Below are 17,132 nucleotides of genomic sequence, written 5' to 3'. Positions count from 1 at the left end.
AGAGGAAACACTGTTACAACAAAAGGACATTAAATCCTGGCATGTGTGCTAAAAGCAAAACCATCCAAAGCACTCTTCTTCCCCGACCCTGCCATTCCCTTCCCTCTGAAGAGAAAGTAATATGATTTACCCACTCTACAGAAGTCAAAATAAACATGATAGGCAGATCTCATCATTGGGATAGTCTGGCAGCATTTCAGAGCACCTAAGCACTGTTGTGATTGCTTCAAGAGGGAGCAAAATCATTTAGTACACAGGTAGAGATATCTTTGACTATGAACCTTATTCCTTGAAGACTCTCAATCCATGAGTTATAATTGACCTAAGAATTTTAGACTGCAGTTCTCACGCCCCACCTTCAGTCCCAGTCAGAGGAAAGTTTTCGCTGGCGAAAGGGAGAGCTGTGAACATGGCAGCACCTCGGTGGTTCTGGTGCAGCTCTGCGACCATGGCGGTGGCACTGCTGCTCATTTAAGAGGTTCCTTTGGCTTCTGCCCAAAGAAAGACGGAGATGGTGTTATCTGAAAAGGTTAGTCAGCTGATGGAATGGACCAATAAAAGGCCTGTAATAAGAATGAATGGAGACAAGTTTCATCGTCTTGTTAAAGCTCCACCAAGAAATTACTCCGTTATTGTCATGTTCACTGCTCTCCAACTTCATAGACAGTGATGAAGAATTCATAAACAAGCTGATGAAGAATTCCAGATCCTGGCAAACTCTTGGCGATATTCCAGTGCATTTACCAACAGAATATTTTTTGCCATGGTAGATTTTGATGAAGGTTCTGATGTATTTCAAATGCTAAACATGAATTCGGCTCCAACTTTCATCAACTTTCCTGCAAAAGGGAAACCCAAACAGGGCGATACATATGAGTTGCAGGTGCATGGTTTTTCAGCTGAGCAGATTGCCTGGAGGATTGCAGACAGAACTGATGTCAATACTAGAGTAATTGACCCCCAAAATATGCTGGTCCCCTTATGTTGGGATTACTTTTGGCTGTTATTGGTGGACTTGTGGGACTACCTTAGGGATGGTGCTTTTATGTGAAGCTGCTACTTCTGACATGGATATTGGAAAGCGAAAGATAATGTAACGTAGCTGGTATTTCATTGGTTGTATTATTCTTCAGTTGGATGCTGTCAATTTTCAGATCTAAATATCATGGGTATCCATACAGCTTTCTGATGAGTTAAAAGGGATCCAGAGATATGTAGACACTGGAATAATAGAAACTAAAAATGAGAAATATGTGTGTTTGAAAAGAAGAATACAACTTGTGCATTTTGTATTACCTCTTTTTTTTCAAGTGATTTAAATAGTTAATCATTTAACCAAAGATGTGTAGTGCCTTAACAAGAAATTTCCTGTCAAAATAATGAAGTATTTGGAAATTATTCTCCTTTTAACCTTGTCTTCCTAGTGTACTTTATGGAACATTTAATTTAGTAGAATTAAGTATATCATTAAAAGTTTTTTTTTTTTAAACTACTTCTTTGTTTTAATTAGAGCAAAGCTGAAAATTGCTTTAGCTAGCTTTTTGTCATTTGATTCTATATTGTCTTATCCCAAGGTGGGAAAAGAAAGTCCTGACCAGATGTTCTGGCATATGCTTATTATGGATAATTACATCATCAGGAATCTGTTATTAGCTCTTCCATCTTTGCAGGGATGTGTATACTTTATCTATATTTCCTTTGGGTTGGAGAAATCACATATGGTGTGTGATCTTCTGAAAACAAAGCACCATTCTTCAGAGTTTGTATCTAGACTTCAGCAAGACTGTTCAGCCCTCCTCCTGTGTCTTTCTTACTGAAATACAGTTCTATCCATGCTTCCTGATAACTGCAAATGTTACAAAGTACCTCTGAATACAGGATTATGATTTTTGCATGAGTGTGGTGTTAGCTGCCTTGTATTTGGAAAGATTTTTGATTCATTTCATGTTCTTAATTTTCTTTTATTTAAGATCATCCACACCTAATAAATACATATATAGCTTAGCGTGAAAATCAGTAACTCATAGAATGATCTAAAATGTTTCTGAAAATTTAGAGAGTCTCACTTCTTTGATTTTTACCTAAGAGAAAAATAGATTTGGTTCTGTTTAGAAAAAGGATTCCCTTAGAATGGGAAAAGAAAGAAAATCATGAAATACTGAGTTTTTGTCTCTGTACAGTTTTTTGAAGGTTCTTCTTTTTTTGCTATTATTTTAGCCTTTATTTTCTTTCTCCAAGTGGAGAAACAAAGTAAGAATTTAAAGAGGTTTTGTGGCTGGCGCCATGGCTCAATAGGCTAATCCTCCGACTTGCAGCACTGGCACACTGGGTTCTAGCCCTGGTCAGGGCGCTGGATTCTGTCCCAGTTGTCCCTCTTCCAGGCCAGCTCTCTGCTGTGGCCTGGGAGTGCAGTGGAGGATGGCCCAAGTCCTTGGGCCCTGCACCCCATCACCCCATGGGAGACCAGGAGAAGCACCTGGCTCCTGCTAACGGATCAGCACAGTGCGCCGGCCACAGCGTGCCGGCCACAGCAGCCATTGGAGGGTGAACCAATGGCAAAGGAAGACCTTTCTCTCTGTCTCTCTCACTGTCCACTATGCCTGTCAAAATAAAATAAAATAAAGAGGTTTTGTTTTAGTTTTGCCTTTCTGTCTGTGGAAGTAACCATATTTGCTAACCAGATTTCTGTAAAGAATGTTTTTTATGCTTATTATGACATCTAACTATAACTTTCCCATAGTTATTGTGGGGAGCAACTCAGACTAGACTAAGTTACTGGAATTAAGACTTATTCTATGCATCTGCTCTCCCACAATATGGCGCTGGGAGAGGAGAAAACAGCTTCTACACAGCTGCCTCCAGTTCAACCAATAAACAGCAGGACCTGCTCCTGATTGGAGGAGAGCAGCATACTCGGTGTGTGGGTAGCAGAGTTGGGATTGGTGAAGAGGACTATAAAGGAGGAGAGAGACAACATGCACCAGGAACATCTAAGAGGAACACCTGAGGAACACCTGTGCAGCCCCCGAGAGAGCCGGCCGGCGGTGTGCCACTCCCCTGTGGAAGTGGGGAAAGTGGCTGGGGGAACCACCCTTCCACGGAGGTGGAAGGGTCGGTAGCCAACCTGGGAAGAACCAGCAGCAAACCCAGGGAGGGCCGAGCAGACAAAAGAACAGTGCAGGGTCCTGTGTCGTTCCTCCACGAAGAGGGGGAGCGACATAATGGTGCCGTGACTCAGATATGAAGCCTAGGCAGGGTTTAGTGTCATTCCTCCATGAAGAGGGGAAGCAACATAATGGTGCCGTGACTCGGATATGAAGCCTAGGCAGGGTTTAGTGTCGTTCCTCCATGAAGAGGGGGAGAGACATAATGGTGTCGTGACTCGGATAGGAAACCCAGGAGGGAAGAAACGGGAAGAAGTGGGAAAATACCAGAGAGAGAGACTAGCAAAGAGCCTAGGGAAAAGCCGGACAGAAAAGGTGCTGGAAGAAGCTATCGAAAGCCTAGGCATAGACTCGGATACGGACTGTGGAAAAGAAGTTAGGATTTAAAGTGAGAGCAAGAAGAAACTTAGACTCAGATACGGACTGCAGGTTGAAAGTGAAAGTGAAACCTAAAAGAAACTTAGACTCGGATATGGACTGTGGGGAGAAGGCAGGAGAAGTGAGAGGGGAATATTGTTGGAAGAAAAGTTAGGAAACATACCAGGTAGAGAAAAATATGTTAGGGAGGATGAAGCCGTGAGTGCAGGCTGAAGCGGAGACGTAAGCTATCTTGGGATTCTTCAAGTCAGCCCGGGGAGCAAAAGGCGAAAATCTGGAACCAGAGGCAGAGACTTGGGCCACCAGGTTGGAATCTGTCAGATTAGCCCGGGGAGCAAAGGACGGGAAGCCAAGCCGAAGGGCGCAGACGTGAGCTGGGTTGAATTCGCCAGGTTACCCCGGGGAACTTGGACTGAATACCGGTGGCGGAAACGTGAGCTGTGCTGTGACTCGTAGAAGCCACCGCGCGCAGAGAGAGCGCGTGGGGCACAAGTAGATAGGGAATGTGGGGCTAGTGCGAGGCCGTGGTGCGGGCGCAAAGGGGCGCGGAGACCGCGGAGTGCGCGCGCGAAGCGGGGAAGCCGCGCAGATGAGAGAAGTGTGGGCTGAAGCGGCTCAGAGCCAGGAAGCCACCGAGAAGCAGCCTCGGGGTGGGTGCCGGGAGGCCTCAGGGATAAGAGAAACAGAAGTTTAGAATTAAAATGAGAGAAATAGGAATGCTGGTACATAGAAGTAAAATAGGAGAGATAGGAATGCCCGGAGATAGAGAAATAGAGAAAAATAAGGCCTCCCCTCAACATGGCAATGAGAGAGCTTGGATTCGGTCTACCTGATTAGAGAGGTGGTGAGCACCTGTGGGCGGCTAGCAGCTTATGCGCCGCAGGTCACCCAAGACAGGCACGAATTAACATCAATAAGTCTCTCCACAATACCGCAATGAGAGAGCTTGGATTCTGTCTGCCTGATTAGTAGGACGATAAGCACCTGTGGGTGGCTGCAGGTCACCGAAGACAGGCACATTATCAACACCAATAAGTCTCCCCACAAGACGGCAATGAGAGGGCTTGGATTCGGTTTGCCTGATTGCTAGAGCTTGTAAGCACCTGCAGGCAGTTCTAGCAGAGCAGAGCATGCGCTGCAGGGCACCGAACACAGGCACACATCAGCGCCTAAAAACCTCCTCACAACATGGTGAAGAGAGGACCCGGATTCGGTTTGCCTGATTGATAGGGCTTGTAAGAACCTGTGGGCAACTCTAGCAAGCAGAGCAGAGTGTGTGCCGCGAGGCACCGAAGACAGGCACGTATCAACGCCAAAAAATAAAAAGAAAGGGGGATCTGTGGGGAGCAACTCGGACTAGACTAAGTTACTGGAATTAAGACTTATTCTATGCATCTGCTCTCCCACAATATGGCGCTGGGAGAGGAGAAAACAGCTTCTACACAGGTGCCTCCAGTTCAACCAATAAACAGCAGGACCTGCTCCTGATTGGAGGAGAGCAGCGTACTCGGTGTGTGGGTAGCAGAGTTGGGATTGGTGAAGAGGACTATAAAGGAGGAGAGAGACAACATGCACCAGGAACATCTAAGAGGAACACCTGAGGAACACCTGTGCAGCCCCCGAGAGAGCCGGCCGGCGGTGTGCCACTCCCCCACGGAAGTGGGGAAAGTGGTTAGGGGGAACCGCCCTTCCATGGAGGTGGAAGGGTCGGTAGCCAACCTGGGAAGAACCAGCAGCAAACCCGGGGAGGGCCGAGCAGGCAAAAGAACAGCGCAGGGTCCTGTGTCGTTCCTCCATGAAGAGGGGGAGCGACATAATGGTGCCGTGACTCGGATATGAAGCCTAGGCAGGGTTTAATGTCGTTCCTCCATGAAGAGGGGGAGCGACAGTTATGAAATGTATAAATTTAAAAAAAAAAGAATTTTAGACTGCAGTCTTCCAATAACGTTAATAGTTCCTTAGGGTATATTTTGGTTACAATGTTAACACTGGCTGATACACTCAGCCAACTGATGCAAACCCCATCTGCCTTTGGCTCATGGGGAAAAAGTATAATTGATGGGACAGAAGTGCCTCAAAGGCAAATTGAGGTCATCCTCTGTCAGAAAAAACAATGGCAATTTGAGCTGGGGCAATCAGATTCCACAGTGTTGTCAAAGATAAGCAACCCTGCTTATTTATTACCAACTTGGCAGAAACCATTAAAGCATGTGTACAAAGTACATTTTTTAAAGATAAATTTATTTATGTATTTATTTGAAAGAGTTACAGAGAGGCAGAGACAGAGAGAGAGAAGTCTTCTATCCACTGGTTCACTCCCCAAATGACTGCAACAGCCAGCACTATGCTGATCTGAAGCCAGGAGCTTCCTCCAGGTCTCCCATGTGGGAGCAGGCGCCCATGGACCTGGGCCATTATCTACTGTTTTCCCAGGCCACAGCTTCATTGGAAATGGAGGAGCTGGGACTTGAACTGGTGCCCATATGGGATGCCAGCACAGCAGGTGGTGGCTTTACCCACTAGGCCACAGTGCTGGCACTGCAAAGTACTTTTCATCTCACAGCTGAAAATCCAGACAGTAGTGTATCAAATGATTCATGATGCATTAATTCCAGGTTTGTTTGTTTTGACAGGCAGAGTGGACAGTGAGAGACAGAGACAGAGAGAAAGGTCTTCCTTTGCCATTTGTTCACCCTCCAATGGCCGCTGTGGCCAGCACACCGCGGTGATCCGAAGGCAGGAGCCAGGTGCTTCTCCTGGTCTCCCCTGGGGTGTAGGGCCCAAGCACTTGGGCCATCCTCCACTGCACTCCCTGGCCACAGCAGAGAGCTGGCCTGGAAGAGGGACAACTGGACAAAATCTGGTGCCCAGACCGGGACTAGAACCTGGTGTGCCAGTGCCGGTAGGTGGAGGATTAGCCTGTTGAGCCACGGCGCCAGCCTAATTCCAGGTTTTAACACACCAGACTTCATATAAAGGAGCTATGGTCTTCCTAGGAATCTAAAACAGAGCAGCTGTAATTTAGCTCTCTGAAGACTGGAGATCAATGTTGAAAGTAACCCAATAGATACTGTTTGTAGCTATAGGGATCCTGAGAATGAAGGAAGCACAACATGCAATTTAAATGATGTTTAAATGAAAAAGCAGGGGCTGGTGCTGTGGCTCACTTGGTTAATTCTCCACCTGTGGCACCGGCATCCCAGATGGGCACCAGGTTCTAGTCCTGGTTGCTCCTCTTCCAGTCCAGCTCTCTGCTGTGGCTTGGGAAGGCAGTGGAGGATGGCCCAAGTGCTTGGGCCCCTGCACCCACATGGGAACCCAGGAGGAAGCACCTGGCTCCTGGCTTCGGATCAGTGTAGCTCCGGCTATAACGGCCATTTGGGAAGTAAACCAGTGGAAGGAAGATCTCTCTCTCTCTCTCTCTCTCTCTCTCTCTCTAACTCTGTCAAATAAAATATATAAATAAATGAAAAAGCTGACACTCCAGTACAGTCACTCTGGGCTCAATTTTCCAGAAGAAAAATGAGGAGATGCATGGAATCAGTGTTGCAGGCTTGCCTGGGAGATTGCTTTCTTGCAGCAAGAAGAAAAACACAAAGAAAATATGGAGCTCAAAATTCCCTGTGGAGTGAGAACAATGCCTGAGTCAGCCTTGCACATCTGAAAATCATTTCTGTTGTATTAGAATACTCTGCTCTAAAGAGACAGGATGGCACTTCACAAAGTCAGGGAAGCTGAAGGGGGCACTATAGGAAAATATTGCTTCAGGGACAGAAATGCAAGCCTTAATTTAGGGTAGAGGGCAGGAATGAAGTCTTCCCATTTATGGAGAAATAGCTAGGGTTTGGGCACTACCAATATTTAGATAATTTCTTTTTTTAAAAAAAGATATATTTATTTACTTCAAAGTCAGAGTTACAGGGAGGGGTGAGGCAGAGAAAGAGAGGTCTTCCATCCCCTGGTTCACTCCCCAATTGGCCGCAATGGCCGGAGCTGCACCTATGCAAAGCCAGGAGCCAGGAGCTTCTTCCAGGTCTCGCATGTGGATGCAGGGGCTGAAGGACTTGAGCCCTCTTGTACTGCTTTCCCAGGCCATAGCAGAGAGCTGGATGGGAAGAGGAGCAGCATCCATACAGGATGCTGGCACAGCAGGCAGCAGCTTTACCCACTACAACACAGCACCAGCCCCATATTTGGATAATTTTCAAGCAGGCAGAGACCAATACATAAACTGAAACAAGGGTGTAAGAAAATGAGGTTCAGGAGATTCCCAGTGGAATCCCTTCATTTTACAGCAAGATATTAATAAATCAAATTACAGCTCAAATTTTACTATTACTTCTCTATACTTTCTTTTTTAAAAAAAATTTATTTAATGAATATAGATTTCCAAAGTAAAGCTTATGGACTACATTGGCTTCCCCCACTCCCCCCCGATGACTTCCCTCCCACCCACAACCCTCCCCTTTCCCACTCTCTCTCCCCTTCCATTCAAATCAAGATTCATTTTCAATTTTCTATATATACAGAAGATCAGTTTAGTATATATTAAGTAAAGATTTCAACAGTTTACACCCACATAGAAACACAAAGTGAAATATACTGCTTGAGTACTCATTATAGCATTAAATCTCAATGTACAGCGCATTAAGGACAGAGATCCTATATGAGGTGTAAGCGCACAGTGACTCCTGTTGTTGACTTTACAAATTGACACTCCTCATTATGGCATCAGTAATCTCCCTATGCTCCAGTCATTAGTTTCCAAGGCTTTGGAAGCCTTTTGAGTTCTCTGACTCTTATCTTGTTTAGACAAGGTCATAGTCAAAGTGGAGGTTCTCTCCTTCCTTCAGAGAAAGGTACCTCCTTCTTTGAAGACCTGTTCTTTCCACTGGGATCTCACTCACAGAGATCTTTCATTTAGGTCTTTTTTTTTTTTTTTGCCAGAGTGTCTTGGTTTTCCATGCCTGAAATACTCTCATGGGCTTTTCAGCCAGATCCGAATGCCTTGAAGGCTGATTCTGAGGCCAGAGTGCTGTTTAGGACATCCGCCATTCTATGAGTCTGCTGTGTATCTCGCTTCCCATGTTGGATCACTCTCCCCTTTATTTATTCTATCGGTTAGTGTTAGCAGGTACTAGACTTGTTTATGTGCTCCCTTTGACTCTTAGTCCTTTCATTATGATCAATTGTGAACTGAAATTGATCATTGGGACTAGTGAGATGGCATTGGTACATGCCACCTTGATGGGATTGAATTGGAATCCCATGGTATGATTCTAACTCTACAATTTGGGGCAAGTAAGCTTGAGCATGCCCCAAATTGTACATCTCTTCCCTCTCTTATTCCCACTCTTATGTTTAACAGCGATCACATTTCAGTTAAATTTCAACACTTAAGAATAACTGTGTATTAATTACAGAATTAAACCAGTCATATTAAGTGGAACAGACAAAAAAATACTAAGAGGGATATTGGTCTATAATTTTCTTTCAGTGCTGCATCTTTCTCTGGCTTAGGGATTAAGGTGATGCTGGCTTCATAGAAAGATTTTGGGAGGATTCCCTCTTTTTTGATTGTTCTGAATAGTTTGAGAAGAAATGGGATTAGTTCTTTAAATGTCTGGTAGAATTCAGCAGTGAATCCATCTGGTCCTGGGCTTTTCTTTGTTGGGAGGGCCTTTATTACTGTTTCAATTTCTGTTTCAGTTATGGGTCTATTTAGGTTTTCTATGTCTTCCTGGTTCAATTTTCATAGATTGCATGTGTCCAGGAATCTATCCATTTCTGATAGGTTTTCCTGTTTGCTGGCATACAAGTCCTTGTAGTAATTTCTGATGATTCTTTTTATTTCTGTGGTGTCTGTTGTTACGTTTCCTTTTTCATCTCTGATTTTATTGATTTGGGTCTTTTCTCTTCTTTTTTTAGTTAGTTGGGCCAATGGGGTGTCAATTTTGTTTATTTTTTCAAAAAACCAGCTCCTCGCTTGGCTGATTTTTGTAATTTTTTTTTGCATTCAATCCTGTTGATTTCTTCTCTGATTTTAATTATTTCTCTTCTCCTACTAGATTTGGGTTTGGTTTGCTGCAGTTTTTCTAGGTCCTTGAGATGCGCTGAAAGCTCATTTATTTGGTACCTTTCCAATTTCTTGATATAGGCACCTATTGCTATAAACTTGCCTCTCAATATTGCTTTTCCTGTATCCCCTAAGTTTTGATATGTTGTGTTGTTATCCTCATTTACTTCCAGAAAGTTTTTGATTTCTCTTTTGATTTCTTGAATGACCCAGCGTTCATTCAGGAGCATGTTGTTCAGTCTCCATGTGTTTGCATACTTTCTGGGGTTTCCTGAGTTGCTAATTTCCAGCTTCATTCCACTGTGGTCTGAGAAGCTACATGGTATAATTCTAATTCTTTTAAATTTGCTGAGACTTGCTTTATGGCCTAGTATGTGATCAATCCTAGAGAAGGTTCCATGCACTGCTGAGAAGAATGTGAAGTCTTTAGATGTAGGATTGAAAGTTCTGTAGATATCTGTTAGATCCATTTGGGCAATAGTGTCAATTAAATCTGCTGTTTCCTTGTTGATCTTCTGTCCGGATGATCTATTTCTGAGAGTGGAGTATTGAAGTCCCCCAGTACTATTGTATTGGAATCTAAATCTCCCTTTAAGTCCCTTAACATATCTTTTAAGTAGACTGGTGCCCTGTAATTAGGTGCATATACATTTATAATAGTTACATCTTCCTGCTGAATTGAACCCTTAATCATTATATAGTGCCCCTCTTTGTCTCTCTTAACAGTTTTTGTATTAAAGTTTATTTTGTCTGATATTAATATGGCTACACCTGCTTTTTTTTGGTTTCTGTTGGCATGGAATATCTTTTTCCAACCTTTCACTTTCAGTCTCATGCATCTTTGTTAAGAGAGATGTGTTTCTCGTAGGCAACAAATAGTTGGGTTTTGTTCCTTGAGCGAATCAGCCAATCGGTGTCTTTTAACTGAAGAGCTAAGTCCATTAATATTTCATGTGACTATTGATATGCAGTGACTTTGCCTGACATTTTCCAGGAGACATTTTCTAGTATATGCTTTGAGCTTCCCATGCTCTTTTACTTGTAGGTGCTCTTCCTTTACCTTCTTTCATATTGATGGCCATGTTTCTGTGTTTCTGAGTGTAGCACATCTTTAAGTATCTTTTGCAGGGCCAGACGAGTGGCCACAAAGTCTTTCAATTTCTGTTTGCTATGAAAGGTCTTTATTTCCCCGTCATTCGCAAATGAGAGCTTAGCAGGATATAATATTCTCGGCTGGCAATTTTTCTCTCTTAGCACCTGTGCTATGTTTCGGCGTTCCCTCCTAGCCTGTAGTGTCTCTGATGAGAAGTCTGCTGTGAGTCTGATTGGAGATCCTCTGAGAGTAATCCGACGTTTCTCTTTTGCACATTTTAGGATCTTTTCTTTATGTTTCACTGTGGTGAGTTTAATTACAACGTGTCGTGGTAGGATTTCTTTTGGTCATGTTTTTTGGGGGTTCTATGAGCTTCCTGTACTAGGATGTCTCTGTCCTTCTCCAAACCTGGAAAGTTCTCTGCTAGTATCTCACTAAAAAGGCCTGCTAATCCTTTCTCTCTCTCCATGCCTTCAGGAACTCCTAGAACTCGAATGTTGGTTTTTTTAATAGCATCCTGTAGATTCCCAACAATATTTTTTAGATTTCTAATTGCCTCTACTTTTCTTTGGTTTGACTGTATGTTTTCCTGTACTCTGTCTTCTAAGTCCGATATTCTCTCTTCTGCTTCACCCATTCTGTTTTTAAGGCTCTCTAATGTGTTTGTCATTTGATCTATTGAGCTCTTCATTTCATTTTGATTTCTCTTCACTATCACACTTTCCTGTTCTACTAGTTTCTGAGTTTCATTTTGATTCTTCCTTAAAATTTCATTTTCATGAGAGAGATTTTCAATCCTGTCCAATAAAGATTTCTGTAGTTCAAGGATTTGCTTTTGAAAACTTCTAAATGTTCTTATCATAAATGTTTTGAAATCCGTATCTTGCATTTCTTCTATCTCATCATCTTCATAATCTTGGCTTGGGGTGTTTTGTTTATTTGGAGGCATCAGAGTGTCATCATTGATCTTGTTCCCTCGATTTTTGTGTTTGTTGCTTGGCATAGTTAATTCTTCTTCCCTCACTGTGTGTGTGTGTTTTTTTTTATACTATGTCTGTGTTAAGTGGACTGCCTGCTGTTGGAGGAGCCTTGGAGGCTTGAGATGGGTGTGGCCTGAGAGCTCTGCTTGGTTCTTCTGGGTTACGGGTGTGCAAAAGTGACACTCTCAGGTTATGCATGGTAAATCTTTCTTTTATTTATTTATTTTATTTTTTATTCAGGAGGTAAGTAATACTGCACGGCTGTGCAGAATTGATGGTATTTAGCTTCCGATCTCTGGCTTCTACCCAAAGAGTCTGTGCAGGCTCTGTTTCTCCTCTGGACTCCCACTGGGTTGCCTAGGCTACTGAATTGTAGCAACTTAGTTCCTTAGCTCTCCCCTGTTGTTATGTATATCCAGAGTGTGGCCTGCTCTTTGTCTCTTGCTCACCTTTGCAAGGTGGGCGGAGAGAGAAACTAGAGAGAAACTCATCTGTACCAGTAGCCCCCCACCTTTTTTTCCTTCTCTCCTGTAGTCAGTCTGGTGAACTTTCCTGCTCCTCTCTAGATTCTGACCACCATTTCTCCGCCAATGTCTCAGGTTTCTGAGCTCACCTCCCCTTCCAGCGCCAATGTTTGGAGCCCTGGGCATCCCTGTTCTCCCCGCTGGTTTCTGTGTGACATCCACTCCCCTTCCTGGACTGGTGCGCAGACCCTGTGGCTCCCGTGGCTCAGCTTCTGCGCGGTGGGCGACCTTGTTCTCCCAGTAGGTCCTCCGAGTCACAGCCACTAGATCCGGAAGAGTTTCCTCTGCAATTTTTTCCTGATCCTTTTTCTGAGGCTACCGTAACTCCACTTTTATTAAACTAAATTTTCCTGGACTATCAGTGCATGCCCTCACTATTCTGCCATCTTGGCTCTGCCTCTTCTCTATACTTTCAAGAAAAAAATTATTTACACTTGCAGAGGACTACATTAACTTGGGGTTGTACATAGGGAGATGGATTTGCATCTGCCAAGGAATTACACCTGTGAAAAGACTAAGTCCTGCACCTGAAAAAAAAGCATACTTTCAGACTTTGTAAGGTGAGACCTGATAAAATTCAAATCAGAAAGGAGGGACTGGATCAGGAGAGGCAGATAACCAAGCCTGACCTCATATGCAAAGATAGGAATTAAGAGGAGATGCCTTAGCAAAGCAAATGTGATGAATAGTGAGCAAAGAGAAGTGGAAGCAGAGCATCATAGTGAGAAAATGACCAGTAATAAAAAGGAAGAACACTGGGATCACTTTGGGTGATGTGAGATATTTTCAGGTATAAGAGAATTTCTATTTCTAGGCAGCTTATCAAAAATATCATAAAAGAGTCTCAAATTTAATTGAGTGACGGTTTGTGGGTTATTTGTGGCTCCCTGAAAGGTAGTGGGACCTTCCCTATATAGTAGTATCTGAGAAGTACCTGGATCAGAATCAGGTGGATCTTGTGATGCACCAAGTAGGCACAGGAGTCTGCACTTAACACAGCTCCTAAGGTATTTCTTCTTTGCTTGTTTGGGAGCAACTATGCTTGAGCAAGTGGTGGAGAAATAATTTACCAATGCCTACCAAAGGGGCACTCTCAAGGAAACATCAGATATTTTATCATTCATTTAACTTCTAATTGGATCTCTGCAGATGGTTTCATGACAAGAACACTGCATTAAGAATTGGCCACCTTTGAATTTGGACCTGCAGACATATCAAATTGTTCAGGAGAACCAGATTCTCAGACTCTTTTACCTGTGTCGCCACATAGAGGAGCAAGGCCATCATCATTGAACCATAGAAAGGAATGTAGTGATAGGAAAATATGGTGAGTCTTATCACAATTGAGACACTAAAGAAAAAGGCACTTGACCAAGGAAGAGGACTGAATAAAACCAGTATCTGAAAGCTTCATTAAATCTTCATTAAGGGGCTGGCACTGTGGCATAGTGGGTAAAGCTGCCATCTACAGTGCCGGCATCCCCTATGGGTGCCAGTTTTAGTCCTGGCTGCTCCAATTCTTATCCAGCTCTCTGTTATGGCCTGGGAAATCAGTAGAGGATGGCCCAAGTCCTTGGGCCCTGCACCCCTTGAAGCTCCAAAAGAGGCTCCTGGCTTTGGATTGGCACAGCTCTGGCCATTGCAGCCAATTGGGGGAGTGAAACAGTGAATGGAAGAGCTCTCTTTCTCTATCTTCCTTTCTCTCTCTCTCTCTGCGTAGCTCTGACTTTCAAATAAATAAATAAATAAATCTTTTTTAAAAATCACCATTAAAAGGCAAGTGTCCTCAGTTCTGTTCATTGGCCTCTGCAAACACCATCCAGAAATGGAATTTACAAAGTTGAGCAAAAGAAACAGTAATCCCCACCCCACCCCCCAAACTCATGGAAAGATGAAATAGAATCAAATGAAAAAAATAGAGGAGTCTGTGAACATTAGTAATTACCAACTAGTCAGAGAATTCAGCAAGTGCCCAGCCCTCTGCTTTTTCCTGATTGTCTCTTGGACTCCTACACAGTAAGTTCCAGAAATAGTGGATAAGTTGGAAGAGATCATAACAAGTTTGCTCATAGCCTACTTTCAAAACTTCCCACTGGGCAACAGACAATATACTTGTTGATATAACCCCCAAAAGAGTCATTACAGGTATGGAGACCTTTAATTAAGCCAGGCTGATAACACAATATTTCCTCCTCATTTTCTTCAAGGTAGATTAATTAAGAATAACAATTTTGACCACTCTCCCTAAGTGTATTCCATATGCTTGGGCAGTAAGAAAAGAACATGTATTTGTTTAAAAAGACTTATTTGTTTATTTCAAAGTCAAAGTTGAGAGAGAAAGAGACAGAGAGAGAGAGATACTGATTTTTCCATCTACTGGTTCACTCCCCAAATGACTGCAACAGCAGCACTGGGCCAGCCTGAAGCCAGGAAGTTTTTCCAGATCTCCCATATGGGTGATAAGGGCCAAATACTTGGGCCATTTTTTGCTGCTTTTCCAAGACCATTAGCAGGGATCTGGGTAGGAAATTGAGCAACTGGAACTTGGACCTTTGCCCATCAGGTATGCTACCAAAACGGGTGGAAGCTTAATCTGCTATATACCACAATGCCAGCCCCAGAAAACAACTATTCAATATTCTTCCATGTGATCCTTAACCTCATTTTCCATCTAAGTTGAAGGAAGTTTATAATTTTTCAGCAGAGATTGACGAGCTCTATATGGTATCTCTGAGCTACAGATTTTAACATAAGAAAATTAGATCTTTATGGAGTTGGAATCTACAACTTCCACCTTTTAATTTCTAAGTCACCCAACCTAAATTTTAATATTCTACAAAAAATATTAAACAGTACCTAGACACAAAGTTGTAGGCTCAAAAATGCCTAAAACTCCGGTTATTGTGGAAAACACAAATCTTTCATCTATCCAGGAAATGTCCCAAACCTTGTGATTAGAGGAAGAAAACAGAAGATGCAAGGTGGCTGAATAGGAAAAAGCTGTGCTGATTTAGACCATGGGAATAAAAAGGGAGGAACCACGTTCCCAGGGGACAGTTACAAAGAAGTTTGCTCTGGAAATTCTACAGAAAGAAGAGAGACCCCATGGAGCAGCAGAGGTGGTACAATCACACAACAGGGAGCAGGACATTGCCAATGACTCCTACAGCCAGTGGGCTGGGGAGCAGGGACACCATTTCTAAAAGCAAGGTGAGAGGAACTGTGGCAGTCCATATCACTGATAATACTGCCTTAGAGAGAACCTCACAGACCCCACTGACCTGATTTTGGACTGGAGCACTAGTGGGAGGGAGAGGGGATGACAACCAAATCCCATGAAAGGAGAGCATATTGCTTTCCTTACATCACCCCACAAGGTGTCCAGTAACTATCAGGGAAGTGGTGCCATCTTAATAAAGTGAATAGAGACTGTTGCAGCCCATATGTACCTGCTGGATTTTATAGGAAGAATAAATTTGTGGTCCCCACTGAATTTCACTGTGGCCTGGAGGGATGCTGTGGGTGGGGCACCCACTTAAGATTGTAAAATGCTCCCATCCCCTCATTCTATCAAGGTGCCTGGACTCAATGTGCCAAGGCACAGCACCAATCAAATTCTATTAGGCATGTGGCTAGCTTTAGGAATACTGTGGCTCTCTCCATGGATGGGAGAGGCTCATAGGGCTGAGAGTGGATCCCCTGCTCTCTGCAACTGTGGGAGCCATGCACCCTGTGACTGTGATAACACCAGCCAACATGATCACAACTCTCTCCCTCCTGACAGTACAGGAAATCCACCAACCCTAATTTGGGAGACACTCTGAGCTCTTGTCCCATCCTCAAGCACTGGCTGAAACCCCATGGCCCCACCCAGCACACACTTTGTATATGTGAAGGAGCAGACACTCCACTAAATCAAGAGGCATATTTAAAAGATAAAAGCCTTAAGAGGAGGAAACCAACAAGTGTTTCCACAAATGCCTAAAAATAAATGTTGAAATACAAGAAGCATGAACAAGGGAGACAACATGACACATACAACGTTTCACTATTAGAATGTGAAAATGAAGAGGGTGATGAATTGCCTGAAAAGGAATTCATAAGATCACAAGATTACTTACAACACAGAGAATCAAATATTTTAGTTAAATCCATACATGACATGGTGAGCAATTATGGTATCATATAGAGATACTGAAGAGAAATCAAACTGAAAATACTAGAAATGAAGGATTTGATATGTCAAACAAAAAATATAGTGGAAAGCCTTAAAAACTTGTTGAGGCAGAAGGATGAAAATCTGAGCTTGATGACAAAGCCTTATAAATAGCTCAGAAAAAATAGAAAAAAATTAGAAAAACTGAAAATAATGTCTGAAACTTGTGGGAGGCTATCAATCAACCAAACATATGTCTGAGGAGTTGCTGAAGGTGTGGAATGAGAGATTGATTAGAAGGCCTATTCAGTAAAAATAATAGCAGAAAAATCCCCTAAATTGGAGAAAGATGGGGACATCCAAGTATAGGAAGCACAAAGAACTCCTGAAAGCAATTATCAGAAAATACTGTAACACAATGTAAATTTTCAAAAGTAAAACATGAGGAAAATGTCTTTAAATGTGCAAAAGAAAAACACTAGATTACCTTGAAAGGATCTACAATTTGATTGACAGCTGATTTCTCCTCAGAAAATCTATAGCCTAGGAGATCATGGAGAGATAGTCCAAGTACTTAAAAAAAACTGTCAACTGCCAATCTAGAATACTGTACACTGCAAAGCTCTCATTTATGAATGAAGGTGAAGTAAAGACCTTTCAAAGCAAACAGAGTTTGTCAGCAAACAGCTTCACAAATGATACTTAAGGATGTGCTACATACAGAAACAGAGAAAGCCACATCAAGAAAGAATGTAAAGGCA

At 43.0% G+C, this 17,132-nt stretch overlaps 1 pseudogene; it reads left to right on the top strand.

Moving 5' to 3' along the window:
* The first annotated feature begins 373 nt into the window (after positions 1-373).
* Positions 374-1,455, top strand: LOC149119366 (dolichyl-diphosphooligosaccharide--protein glycosyltransferase subunit MAGT1 pseudogene; annotated as a pseudogene).
* The last annotated feature ends 15,677 nt before the right edge of the window (positions 1,456-17,132 follow it).

The sequence above is a fragment of the Oryctolagus cuniculus genome, chromosome Y, assembly GCF_051225735.1.
Source record: "Oryctolagus cuniculus isolate XC-2025 breed Fujian yellow rabbit chromosome Y, ASM5122573v1, whole genome shotgun sequence".
NCBI classification, from domain to species: domain Eukaryota; kingdom Metazoa; phylum Chordata; class Mammalia; order Lagomorpha; family Leporidae; genus Oryctolagus; species Oryctolagus cuniculus.
This window is presented reverse-complemented; position numbering and strand designations above follow the sequence as displayed.